This window comes from Poecilia formosa, unplaced genomic scaffold (assembly GCF_000485575.1).
Source record: "Poecilia formosa unplaced genomic scaffold, Poecilia_formosa-5.1.2 Scaffold8, whole genome shotgun sequence".
NCBI lineage: Eukaryota > Metazoa > Chordata > Actinopteri > Cyprinodontiformes > Poeciliidae > Poecilia > Poecilia formosa.
In genome coordinates, this window is record NW_006799947.1 from 879,276 (window position 1) to 894,163 (window position 14,888).

Consider the following 14,888-nt stretch of genomic DNA (forward strand, 5'->3'; position numbering starts at 1 on the left):
TTATGAATGGACACATGGCAGGCATGCCCACAGATGGGATGTGAAAGTGTGTTTGTGTGTGGCAGGGGCTGTTGCTGGGGAGAAGGAGCACAAGCGGAGGTAACAGACTGAGACAATGGTGCTGATGAAAGGCAGGTTTCGTGCCGAGGCTTGAAGGAGAGAGATTATTGGGAGAGAAGTTCCCCATCAAACTGGAATGGTGGGGGCAACAGGGAGTTGGGGGGGCAGAGCAGCAGAACTACACAGATCGCTGACACAAAGCCTCCCCCGTGCACCAAGGAGCTGCCAACTGTTCAAAGTGTGACCAACACAATGCCAAACAGATACACTGAGTAAGACTGCATCTGTGCTGCCATTTGTAGTCATTTGTTTTTTTTTTTAAATAGATGTATGTGTATATTTAACTCAGCTTATATTCTGAAACATTTGTTTTATTTTATAGGTAAGACAGTTGATTAAATAAAACTTAAGGTTTGATATAAAACATTAGGTTTAACTGCATTTAAGCAAAATGTATTTTAAAAGAAACACACTCCTTCTTCTCATTAAGTTGTGGGTAAAAAGAGAAGTTTTCATAAATAGTTGGAAAATTTTAAAGTTTTTTAATAACATTTTTATTCAGTTCATATCATTTACCACCAATTTTGGGGTAAATGATGTGCAGGATCTGGTGTATTATATACATTTTCTTCAGTTTTTGCATGTTTTTTATTACATTCAAATGTTTTAAAGCAAACAACTTTTAATGCCAAAGATAATAAGAGTAAATATAAAAAGCAGCTTTCAAACTATTTCATCTACAAAGGCAAAAAATAATAATAATAAAAAAAAACTACATAAACAATCCTGGTCAGACATCATGTCCAGATTGACCTTCTAACTCATACTCTATTTACACTGCATTTTGGTTTTTAATTGTACTTTCAGTTTTACCTGAATTTAGTTTAAGCTTTTTTCAATTTCTTTGGTTGACTCTTGTTAAAAATTACATTGAAATCTCATGTCTTGCTCTGATTTTTACTTAAAAATATAGCTGTATGTTTTATGAGTGATAAATACATTTTGTTCTGCATTTTAGTACTTGCCTATTCCTTTAGGCATGTGAGGTAAAATGTATTCTTTTTGTTACTGGTATAGTGTTGCTCAAGATAGTGAATTACAAAGTGATGCAGTTTGTCTTTATAGCTCATCATACGTAGTAATCCGTATTTCAAAAGGAACTGTTTTGCAGTTTAACTAAAGCAATTTTTTTATTTGTTTGTTTGTTTCAAAAATTACCCAACTTGCTGTCACTCTGTCCTCCACCAACCTGAAGGCCAACATCTGGATATGGTCTCTGCACCTCCTGCTCAGCAACATGTTTGGCTCTGTCCCCTTTCACTCTCGCTCCCCCTTTTAGGCTGTCTGTCCTCCCTCAGTGTTTCCCCCCAGGGTAACTGTGGGGTAATTTATGAAGTTCTAGCAGCATGGAGTAGGCCAGTGTATGAGACAGCCTGCTGACCATTTCCCATTCAGCTCCTGGACTCCTTTTATTCCCCTGTGCTTGGACGCCTCCTCCTAACTACCCTCGCCCTGCAGCCTTCCACAGCATGCAATCCTCCACGGCCCCTTAAAGATGAAGGTGAAAGTTATTGGAGTCTTTAGTGACTCATAAACATCCTAGGGGATTTTCATACTGCCTTTGTCTCTTTTTGTCGTGGGTAAGATAATGCAATTGTTTCAGGCAGTGTAAATGAATAAATCAGAGCAGTTTGCATGAACAAAAGGCAGCACTCCCTGTTCTCAGAAACACTTGTTAGCCTGTTATGTGTTTGGCGAAACAGTTTTATATCCTTTTCTCTTGCTAAATCTACAGATAAAAGCAGCAGAAATTCACGTGCAGTGCCTTGTAAAAGTTTCCGTATCCCTTGAAGATTTTCATATTCCTCACTTCACAAGTCCAATATGTTTGCTCGCAAAAAATCCCAATAGCAGGCTTTGAAGTTTGTGGTTGTGAAGTGACCTGATTCTCATTCCTTTTTCCCTGTCGACATTTTGTGGAATCATCTTTCTTGTTGCTGTTACAGCTGGAAATTTTTGTCTTCAGCAGCACATTTTCCACACTTGCACATCTCAAACCTGAAATGTTTGTTCATCCTTCTTTGAAAAAGATGGATGGAGTTCATGTGGTCTCATCTGATCAGAGCGTCTTCTTCACACGCATTACTGTCTACATGGCTTGTGACAATATCAGTCATGGCCTACTTTTCACACTAACTTTCCTATTGGCATTCTTCAAAAAATATTTAAGGACATGACTAATATGACTAATACTTTTTGTCACAAAGTGTGATTGTGAAGGACCCAAATGTAGGCAAGAGAGATGCAAAATTATGCAAAATGTGTATTACTTAAAAATAAAGCTAACCTCCAAAATAACAGGAGGAAGCTAAATTCAGAGCAAAGCATTTCCAGATGGGGTCAAAGATCACTTCACTGCTCACTCATAATGTAAAAGAGTGATAGTAAAATATAAACTAGGGATCACACATCTTCTCTGAAATAATTCACAGTCTGCTGCTTAAGTGACATTATGTTTTCAACTATTTGTTTCAGTGATCAAAGTGAGGCACTGATTTCAACTCCAGAGAAGAAATGGCTCCGCTGAGGGGCAATGCCCAGAAAGGGCACAGGAACTAAAAACATAATAAGGAAGACATTCACCGAAAAGAATAAGAAAATCCTCACCACAGAATAAAGTTGTTACTTTAATTTACTCCAATTGATTGAGCGGTAAAATAGCACACATCTCAGGAGCAAAATTGAACCAGCAGTGGCTCTATGAGTAGACAATCCCCCTGATTTTTGGATTTCTGCAGCTCTTCCAAAGTTATCTTGAGTTTCTTGGTTCTCTGATTCATGCTTCCTGTGAACAATCTGCCTGAGTGTCTTAATGGGTTTGCAGCTGCTCCACACAATTTTTGTTAAGGCTATTATTTTACAACCTAACATTTCTTTAAATGTCTATGAAACTTGCACGCTGAACTGTCTGTGTGGTGGTGATTGTTTGCTAATGTCCTCTGATGAACGTCTAGTGCCTTCTCATTACATCTGTGTTTTTTAGTGAGATTAAATTACAAATAAACTACATGAATTCACTGAAGGGAATTGCTTGGACTGGATTTTATATAGGTGTAAAAATAAAGCAGGTTAGATGTGCCACTTTGTGTTTCTCAAAAACACGTTGAATTCCAATATAACACAACGATGTTGCTGGTTGTAACGTGACAATCTGTGGAAAATTTATATGTACACTTTTGCAAAGAGTTTTATCTGAGCTGTTGCAAGGACAACAGTGTGTGATCCATAGTGAGAAAACTGTAAATAACCCCAGGATCCTCTTTCGGCCACATGCCCAGATTAAAACCTGGTGGGTGTAGAGAAGATCGAGCCCCTGATCTGGTTAAACAATGACCAGCAGAGAGCAAAAGAGGCCTTATGCTGAACAGCACAGGTTTGCTCTTCAGCTCAGCGCTTTATTGAGCTATAAGAGGCCTTAATCTGGGCTGATCCTCTGTCACGACAAGCATATGCCTGTGATAATGCCTTCATTTTATGGTCACCTGAGCACTTTCATTGGAGTGCACCCCAGGAGGCATCAGAAAGCGGGACCATAAAGCTGGGGGGAGAAAAGGAGGATGTCTCACATCTAAGTCCTGGATGAAGGGTCCTGAAAGGTGACATCTAGAGAAGAAAGTTAAACACTCTGATGGAGGGTTAAAAACTGAAGGATTATATGGAAACATGGAAGGTGGTTACGCTTTCATTTGTAAAATGCAAAGCTTGGAGATCCTTCTGTCTCTCTGTGTGGCCCGTTGCCTATGCAAACACATGAATAAGAATAAAAACGACACACAATGGGACTTATTTGGCCCATGAATATAAAAAATGAAGTAATAGAAGAACTATTGATGCACTCCACTGATCAGCAAGAGTCCACATGTCTTCCTGTTCTTGGTCTCTGACAGTATGAATCATCTCCAGATATTCACGTCAAGATTTTCAGCACGATTTTTCAAATTCCTTTTTGGCTGAAGACATTCATTTTCTTTTTCTATTAAAAGACTAGAATATTTTGTCTCACATTGTTAATTAGTATCTGACCCAATTAACAGATGAGAATCCAGCAGCCATTTTGGCTCCGAGCCTAACGATGGGAAAATCCATATGCTCCAAATAAATGGCTTATGTTAGCTCTCCAGGTTCCACCAATTATAATATCCCTGAATATTGGCTAATCTGAAGTGCCCTGATGGAGCGGTGGTGGGGGGTCTTCAGAACCCTTTTGATTCCTGGTTGAGACGCTCTTTTAAGTCCGTGAGTAGAATCAGTTTGGGAGGATTTTTTGCTTTGAAGTTGCACATTAAGCAACATGTAAACCACTGGGAGACCCATCTGGTATTTAACAACGGACAAATCTGAGGACCAATTATATAGACTACATGAAATACAACAATGTTTTCTTTACATGTCTACTGAAAAGTTAATGCAATATTGTCAGAACATGAGAGCACTTTTACCAGANTTATTTTTGCCCCAGATCTCAAGCTCAGTAAGATTGGATTGAGAGCATCTGTGAGCAGAACCTTTCAGATGTTGTCTCAGATTTTGACTGAGCCAGTCTAGCACATGCATTCATCTAAAGAGTTTCATTGTAGCACTTCCTTTGTGTTTACAATCACTGTTTAACTGTAAAGTGAAAATCTCGCACAGTCTCAAGATTTTCTTGTTCCCTCTGCAGGGAGGGAGCATCAGAGGCAACGTAAAACATGTGGTATAAGAAATGAAAACAGGGGCATGTGGTAAACAGGCGAAGCTCCTTCTTGAGGCTCAGAGATTTGATCTGAACCTGCTTCTTTTCAGAACTGTTGGCATCTTTGTGGGTTAATTAAATGTACTGCATTTCAGTAAGTTGTGTCCAAAGGCACATGTTTCCTTCTACTATGAGTCTGTTGGCACATTGCCCAGCAGAGCCCCAGATATAGGGATTCTTCTGGAGAGGTGCTAGATACAGGGCTTTCCATTGCTTCTGCTGAAGAAAAGCTTCCCAATAGCATGACACTGTCACCACCATGCTTTACCACGGGGATAATTTTTTTTTTACGGTGATGTACAATATTAGCTTTGCAATAAGAGCATTTTACTTTTTGGTCAAAAAGTGTAATTTTGTTCTCCTCTGACCAGAGGTCCGTCGTTGTCTTTCCCCAGAGTAATCATATTCAGCTTTATTGACCACGATTGTTTGTACAAACAATGAGTTTAACTTCACTTTCAGATGCTTTACACCATTGGCACATTTAGTATGAGGAAGCTGAATGAATGTCTTTTTTCAGACTCAATGCAACTTTTTAAAACTGGAGGAAACGAGTCCAAACTTTTTCTGGAAAGACTGATGTGTCTACCAACTATATTAACCCATAAAGACACAACACAGTAACAGACTTGCCATTCAGAGTGAATGGGATTATATTTCAGTCTGTTCTGCTCTGACATGTCAATAAACCTGGTTTTGCTGAAGGTGGGGCTTTTTTCGCAGCCAGGAGCTTCCAGGACACACAGCTTCTACATTTTGGGATAATTGAGAGATTTTCACTGTTTACTTTCTCCATGGGAATGTGCCAAGTTAAATGTTTCTCGGGGAAATAATTAAGGCATTTTTGTAACATTTTAGGTGACAACATGTAAATGTTTCGCACACATTTGGTAAAAATTCAGTGTTTTATCGAGAGCTTTCTTTTCAGTGTCCAACCATTTGCTCTACAGATGGAGTTGACTGAAAGGAGGACCGATGGAGGGCAGAGGGCACAATCTTACACGAGTTTCCTTTTACTCTGCAACCCAATAAATTTGTGAAAGGCCTAAACGTGAATGGGAGGGAAAGAGGTCACTGAGCAGCACAAATGTAAGGAAAGGAGAGAGGAAATCTAATCAGCTTGGAGATGCTAATTTTATGGAGCACCAATTAAGGAGAATTTTTTTATGACGCTCTTTTTGGAGAAGACAAAACAGCAGAGCTGGGAGGGGGGTACTTTAGCTTGAATGGTTCTCTCTCCTCCACTCCCCCCATCCTTTCCTCTGCAGGATTGAAACCAGTCTCTAATGGGATGGCACCCACTTTACGCCTGCCCTCGCCCACATTGAAGAAAGGAGGCAGACTCTGTTTGTTGTTCTGGACGGTCGTGCGTCCCGTTTATCACTGTCACTTCACTGAAAAAGGAGGACCGAGGGGGTGGTGCGGAGTGGGTTTCTGGGGAGGTTAGCCGTACAATCTGTCCCGCTTGGGGTTTTACGACTGCGGGGGCCCCACGTGGCGAGACCCCCACCCAGCACCAATACATCTCCATATCTGCCTTTCGGGCATCGACGGCCTTTGTATCGGCTCACTCCGGCTGCCAAGATGTGTGTCTGCACTGTGAACTGGGGCCTGGGTGGAGTACCTAACTAGACAATGATGGGAGATCCGAGACTGCCAATATTTAACCAGCGAGCAACCCACTCACGCCCCTGCATGGCCGCAGAGCCCCCTGTGCCTTTGTGGACTCTGAGTTAATCTTTCAAAGGTCCAAGCCTTGCCCACTGTCCCCTAAATATACTGCTACTCAGTCTCTTGAGCGGTACTTTTATGGGACCTTTTGTCGCTGCTTGTGCTGTTTACTCTGCCTCCACTGCACTTCATAACTCCATGATCCTTAAATCCTTCTCAGAATTAACTCTTCATTAATAATACATTAGAGAGGAAGTGAAGCAGAGTGATGCCTCTGCTAAGTAAACAGGAATAAAACCTGCAATTAATAGTGCTGACAAATAGAGCTGGACCAAGACGTTACGAAACCCAATGCTGAGTTTTTCACCCCACTTTTCAGTTCTTTTGTGTTCCTCTTCCTTTCTTTCCATCTTTAGATACATCTGGAAAATACTTGCTGCTCGTTTATTGCCCCTTTCTTTTAGCGAGCATTTATAGACCCTTGTAAAACAGTATTGATATTTAATGCTGCGCTCAGCAGGGCAGGGCTGTTTTGCCAAACACCAAAGTCCAGCACTCTTTGGAACAGAAAAAGTGAGACAAAGAATTATATTAATAACAAAGGTGCTATAAATCCAAACTAAGCCCTGCTGCCAGCAAGAGACCACGCAGTCACAGTACCATTCCTGCTGGGGTAGCTGCTTTACACATTTTGGTTTGTTCAGTTGAGATGGAAGAAATCTAAATGTGTGTCTTTTTAGAGAAATGATGCGTTCTTAGCACTGTACAAATATCTTGAGTCGTCCCTCATTTTCATGGGCTTGACTAATTTCATTAGTCATTTTAAGACGTTTTCAGAAAAATATACATTTTGTTGATAAAGCCTCTGAACTCTTCCGGATTTGCTATCCTTGAATTTACTTAATCGCATACCATCTTGTATTTAAAAGGGATGTTTTGCAATAGATCAAAACTAAGTAGCACATCATTTTGAGACAGAAGGAAATGGATACAAATGCAGTCACCTCACCAGAGACAATCATTTTTAGAAGCATTGCTTGCTGAAGTTACAGCTGCTTTTTGAGGTTTGTCTCTACCAGCTATACATGTCTACAGTGACATTTTTCTCTATCCATCTGTGTTAAATAGTTCACAGTTCATCTTCCTCAGCTGCAGCTCGTTTAGGTAATCACTCATCTTTACAAATCTTCACACACTGGTTCTGGTTGTGTCCATTCCCTGGGTCTTGCTCCTCTTAGTTTCTCCCTCCATCTTTCTTTCATTTTATCCCATTGTTTTTTGACACTTAAACGAGCTTTAGGTGTCCAAAAGCACCGAAAGTTTGCGAGTTTTCGTTTGTGTTTGGATTCTACTAATCTAAAAATGCTGTTAGTTTTTAAAAGGACTAAAATTCACAGTTTAAACCTCAGACATCTAGTTTGGTGTGCTGCTGTTTCCTGAAATGAAGAAAAAAATGCTGCCTGAGGCATTAGAACAAAAAGGTTATAGCAGCTCATAACCCTGGTAAGGAATTTAAAAAGATCTCAAAAGTGGTAGAAGTCACCTTTTCAGATTTAAATATTGTCTCAAAGTGGAGGACACTTCAACCTGAAGAGCCTGCAGGGACAGGAATATCTGCCTGAGACTCGCTGATGTAAAAACATCTAATATATTCACATTTTCGATTGCATAACACATTTCATTAATGTGTTTCCCACAATCCCCACCACTTTGGTACATCTCCTAATGATGAAATAAGTGGAAAGGCTAATGATTGCTTGTAATTGTAAAGTGGGGCTGCAGACCGCATAGCTCTGAAATGAGCAGCAAATTGGATTGTAGAGAGACTCAGAAAACAACACTATAATTATGAAAGAAGTTTAAAAAGATGATCATTTTAAAGCAATCATCCTGCCATATGATTGCTTTTAAATGTTCACCTTTTAAATTGCATTAATTATGCAAATCAAAGGACAACTCATACACATGCAATTGTGTTTGCACACTTTCATCTCTAGTTATCTTCTCTAACTTAAGTTAATAATAGCAAAAAATGATTTGTGTTCATAGAAATGCACATTTTTTCTCAGCACAGCTTTTCAAAGGATTAGCATTTGGTGTAAACAGCTATTCAACTGGACTATTTTCTATTATACAAAATTATTTGATACTCCTTTCAAAAATGCTTTATTTTTTTTAAATTGTGTGCAGATTCACTCACCTACTGCCTACATCAAACAGGTCTGAGCAAATCTATACTATGTTTTGTAAAGGGAGACTGTGCTGATGCTCTCTATACATTCTCAGATGCCCAGAAGGTTTTTCTCCCATCATCCTGCAACTGAATCTCTCACACTAAGCTTTAGTGAACTTGTGCAGTCTCTTTTTTCTACAGACATGCACTTTTAGGTTAACTTTAGCAAGTGCATGAGCCTGTTGTAGGTTTTTCTTTTTTGAATTTAGTTATGTGATGACTAAATCTAAATCTCATCTGACATTTGCATCAATCTATGTGAAATGTGAACTACCACCATAAAAAAAAGTAATGCTAAAATTTGAGAATTAAGAAAGTTCTTCCAAGTAGGAGTTGCATTTAATATTATTTAAAAAAAGAAAGGGGAAAAAAAAAACACCTAAAAACTGTATGCCATGGATTTCTTTGTATAAGACTTAGCATGTATTCCACCTCCAGCTTAGTGTCAGTGGGTAAACTATAGCCTTTACAGCATAAACTTGGTGTAACTGATATAGGAGACATGTTTCAGTTTTAAGATCCAATCCATTCACAATAATAACGCCTTAATAAAGGACCTGCAAACAAATTAATGTTCAAATAAATCACCCTGTTAACAAATTGTACTACCTTCATGCATCTCTTCAAGATTAACAACTTAAACAGAGAATGAAATGCACAACCTATCACTGTTTATATGTTATATTCCACTGAATTGATCACAGACTTTGGAGCTAAAAACGTCCCAGTTGGACTGCAACAGCAGCAGAACTCCTCATCAATATTCAGGTCTGAATTAAGGTTTAATGTGCCCATAATAAACCACCTGAGCCTTGTGAGTGGCTCCAGGACGGAATATGCGGAGTGCATGAAAGGAGAGAGCTAAAAAGAGCAACAAGAAACTGATATTAATCTGGGGGCATAAAACATGATTCATCATAAAAGTGTTTTTTTTTAGTAATACACAAAACACAGATGTTGTAGAGGGAATACTCATTTGTATGAAGTGTGACTCCTGCCAAATGCAAAAACAAACTAGAGCACGCTGAGATTGTCTTTGAGGTTTTTTTTGTTGTTGCTGTTTTTTTTTTAATCTGTGATCTCTTAATCTTAATCTGTGATCTGTGATAATTTTAGTGCTGAAAAGTGCTGAACAAGTCAAAATAGGATTAATTTAATTTGCTCGAATTTAAAAACCCTCTAATTTAAAGCAATTGTTCCAGAAAATATGAATTTTTGAATTTTGCAGACTTATCAGACCACTTTTTATTCTCAAAAACACGTTTTACAAAACATACAATTTTCAGTCCAAAGTCATGTTTAAAAATGTGTTTGAAACTTCAACCCAAGACAGATTAGCCTGAAGTTTTATTTTCTCCAAAAGCTCTAACTGGACTGTTTCTTTAAATAATTTTTGGCTGCCAACCGAGCAGCAATAACTTCTGTATTACATCAAGCAGAAAGTCCCGGAAGTCAATTGTGTGTTACTAACTAGTCTGATGGCCTGAACAGACAAAAACTAACAACACAGCATGCTTCACTCAATGACCCTGCAGAGGCTGTATACCAACCTAACACATGTGGGCACACACAGAAACCATTGATCAGCTCGTCAATCACTGGTCAATGAGGATGGCCAGTGGCCACCAACACTTGGATCATTGTGCCTGGTGACCCTGAGGTCAGAGGTAAGTAGCTAAAGAGATGAGCCCCATTACAAAAGGACTGCGTCATGTACTTTGCACATACAGTGGCGTTGCCAGCGGCACCGTTATGAATGGACACATGGCAGGCATGCCCACAGATGGGATGTGAAAGTGTGTTTGTGTGTGGCAGGGGCTGTTGCTGGGGAGAAGGAGCACAAGCGGAGGTAACAGACTGAGACAATGGTGCTGATGAAAGGCAGGTTTCGTGCCGAGGCTTGAAGGAGAGAGATTATTGGGAGAGAAGTTCCCCATCAAACTGGAATGGTGGGGGCAACAGGGAGTTGGGGGGGCAGAGCAGCAGAACTACACAGATCGCTGACACAAAGCCTCCCCCGTGCACCAAGGAGCTGCCAACTGTTCAAAGTGTGACCAACACAATGCCAAACAGATACACTGAGTAAGACTGCATCTGTGCTGCCATTTGTAGTCATTTGTTTTTTTTTTTAAATAGATGTATGTGTATATTTAACTCAGCTTATATTCTGAAACATTTGTTTTATTTTATAGGTAAGACAGTTGATTAAATAAAACTTAAGGTTTGATATAAAACATTAGGTTTAACTGCATTTAAGCAAAATGTATTTTAAAAGAAACACACTCCTTCTTCTCATTAAGTTGTGGGTAAAAAGAGAAGTTTTCATAAATAGTTGGAAAATTTTAAAGTTTTTTAATAACATTTTTATTCAGTTCATATCATTTACCACCAATTTTGGGGTAAATGATGTGCAGGATCTGGTGTATTATATACATTTTCTTCAGTTTTTGCATGTTTTTTATTACATTCAAATGTTTTAAAGCAAACAACTTTTAATGCCAAAGATAATAAGAGTAAATATAAAAAGCAGCTTTCAAACTATTTCATCTACAAAGGCAAAAAATAATAATAATAAAAAAAAACTACATAAACAATCCTGGTCAGACATCATGTCCAGATTGACCTTCTAACTCATACTCTATTTACACTGCATTTTGGTTTTTAATTGTACTTTCAGTTTTACCTGAATTTAGTTTAAGCTTTTTTCAATTTCTTTGGTTGACTCTTGTTAAAAATTACATTGAAATCTCATGTCTTGCTCTGATTTTTACTTAAAAATATAGCTGTATGTTTTATGAGTGATAAATACATTTTGTTCTGCATTTTAGTACTTGCCTATTCCTTTAGGCATGTGAGGTAAAATGTATTCTTTTTGTTACTGGTATAGTGTTGCTCAAGATAGTGAATTACAAAGTGATGCAGTTTGTCTTTATAGCTCATCATACGTAGTAATCCGTATTTCAAAAGGAACTGTTTTGCAGTTTAACTAAAGCAATTTTTTTATTTGTTTGTTTGTTTCAAAAATTACCCAACTTGCTGTCACTCTGTCCTCCACCAACCTGAAGGCCAACATCTGGATATGGTCTCTGCACCTCCTGCTCAGCAACATGTTTGGCTCTGTCCCCTTTCACTCTCGCTCCCCCTTTTAGGCTGTCTGTCCTCCCTCAGTGTTTCCCCCCAGGGTAACTGTGGGGTAATTTATGAAGTTCTAGCAGCATGGAGTAGGCCAGTGTATGAGACAGCCTGCTGACCATTTCCCATTCAGCTCCTGGACTCCTTTTATTCCCCTGTGCTTGGACGCCTCCTCCTAACTACCCTCGCCCTGCAGCCTTCCACAGCATGCAATCCTCCACGGCCCCTTAAAGATGAAGGTGAAAGTTATTGGAGTCTTTAGTGACTCATAAACATCCTAGGGGATTTTCATACTGCCTTTGTCTCTTTTTGTCGTGGGTAAGATAATGCAATTGTTTCAGGCAGTGTAAATGAATAAATCAGAGCAGTTTGCATGAACAAAAGGCAGCACTCCCTGTTCTCAGAAACACTTGTTAGCCTGTTATGTGTTTGGCGAAACAGTTTTATATCCTTTTCTCTTGCTAAATCTACAGATAAAAGCAGCAGAAATTCACGTGCAGTGCCTTGTAAAAGTTTCCGTATCCCTTGAAGATTTTCATATTCCTCACTTCACAAGTCCAATATGTTTGCTCGCAAAAAATCCCAATAGCAGGCTTTGAAGTTTGTGGTTGTGAAGTGACCTGATTCTCATTCCTTTTTCCCTGTCGACATTTTGTGGAATCATCTTTCTTGTTGCTGTTACAGCTGGAAATTTTTGTCTTCAGCAGCACATTTTCCACACTTGCACATCTCAAACCTGAAATGTTTGTTCATCCTTCTTTGAAAAAGATGGATGGAGTTCATGTGGTCTCATCTGATCAGAGCGTCTTCTTCACACGCATTACTGTCTACATGGCTTGTGACAATATCAGTCATGGCCTACTTTTCACACTAACTTTCCTATTGGCATTCTTCAAAAAATATTTAAGGACATGACTAATATGACTAATACTTTTTGTCACAAAGTGTGATTGTGAAGGACCCAAATGTAGGCAAGAGAGATGCAAAATTATGCAAAATGTGTATTACTTAAAAATAAAGCTAACCTCCAAAATAACAGGAGGAAGCTAAATTCAGAGCAAAGCATTTCCAGATGGGGTCAAAGATCACTTCACTGCTCACTCATAATGTAAAAGAGTGATAGTAAAATATAAACTAGGGATCACACATCTTCTCTGAAATAATTCACAGTCTGCTGCTTAAGTGACATTATGTTTTCAACTATTTGTTTCAGTGATCAAAGTGAGGCACTGATTTCAACTCCAGAGAAGAAATGGCTCCGCTGAGGGGCAATGCCCAGAAAGGGCACAGGAACTAAAAACATAATAAGGAAGACATTCACCGAAAAGAATAAGAAAATCCTCACCACAGAATAAAGTTGTTACTTTAATTTACTCCAATTGATTGAGCGGTAAAATAGCACACATCTCAGGAGCAAAACTGAACCAGCAGTGGCTCTATGAGTAGACAATCCCACTGATTTTTGGATTTCTGCAGCTCTTCCAAAGTTATCTTGAGTTTCTTGGTTCTCTGATTCATGCTTCCTGTGAACAATCTGCCTGAGTGTCTTAATGGGTTTGCAGCTGCTCCACACAATTTTTGTTAAGGATATTATTTTATAACCTAACATTTCTTTAAATGTCTATAAAACTTGCGCGCTGAACTGTCTGTGTGGTGGTGATTGTTTGCTAATGTCCTCTGATGAACGTCTAGTGCCTTCTCATTACATCTGTGTTTTTTAGTGAGATTAAATTACAAATAAACTACATGAATTCACTGAAGGGAATTGCTTGGACTGGATTTTATGTAGGTGTAAAAATAAAGCAGGTTTGATGTGCCACTTTGTGTTTCTCAAAAACACGTTGAATTCCAATATAACACAACGATGTTGCTGGTTGTAACGTGACAATCTGTGGAAAATTTATATGTACACTTTTGCAAAGAGTTTTATCTGAGCTGTTGCAAGGACAACAGTGTGTGATCCATAGTGAGAAAACTGTAAATAACCCCAGGATCCTCTTTCGGCCACATGCCCAGATTAAAGCCTGGTGGGTGTAGAGAAGATCGAGCCCCTGATCTGGTTAAACAATGACCAGCAGAGAGCAAAAGAGGCCTTATGCTGAACAGCACAGGTTTGCTCTTCAGCTCAGCGCTTTATTGAGCTATAAGAGGCCCTAATCTGGGCTGATCCTCTGTCACGACAAGCATATGCCTGTGATAATGCCCTCATTTTATGGTCACCTGAGCACTTTCATTGGAGTGCATCCCATGAGGCATCAGAAAGAGGGACCGTAAAGCCGGGGGGAGAAAAGGAGGATGTCTCACATCTAAGTCCTGGATGAAGGGTCCTGAAAGGTGACATCTAGAGAAGAAAGTTAAACACTCTGATGGAGGGTTAAAAACTGAAGGATTATATGGAAACATGGAAGGTGGTTACGCTTTCATTTGCAAAATGCAAAGCTTGGAGATCCTTCTGTCTCTCTGTGTGGCCCGTTGCCTATGCAAACACATGAATAAGAATAAAAACGACACACAATGGGACTTATTTGGCCCATGAATATAAAAAATGAAGTAATAGAAGAACTATTGATGCACTCCACTGATCAGCAAGAGTCCACATGTCTTCCTGTTCTTGGTCTCTGACAGTATGAATCATCTCCAGATATTCACGTCAAGATTTTCAGCACGATTTTTCAAATTCCTTTTTGGCTGAAGACATTCATTTTCTTTTTCTATTAAAAGACTAGAATATTTTGTCTCACATTGTTAATTAGTATCTGACCCAATTAACAGATGAGAATCCAGCAGCCATTTTGGCTCCGAGCCTAACGATGGGAAAATCCATATGCTCCAAATAAATGGCTTATGTTAGCTCTCCAGGTTCCACCAATTATAATATCCCTGAATATTGGCTAATCTGAAGTGCCCTGATGGAGCGGTGGTGGGGGGTCTTCAGAACCCTTTTGATTCCTGGTTGAGACGCTCTTTTAAGTCCGTGAGTAGAATCAGTTTGGGAGGATT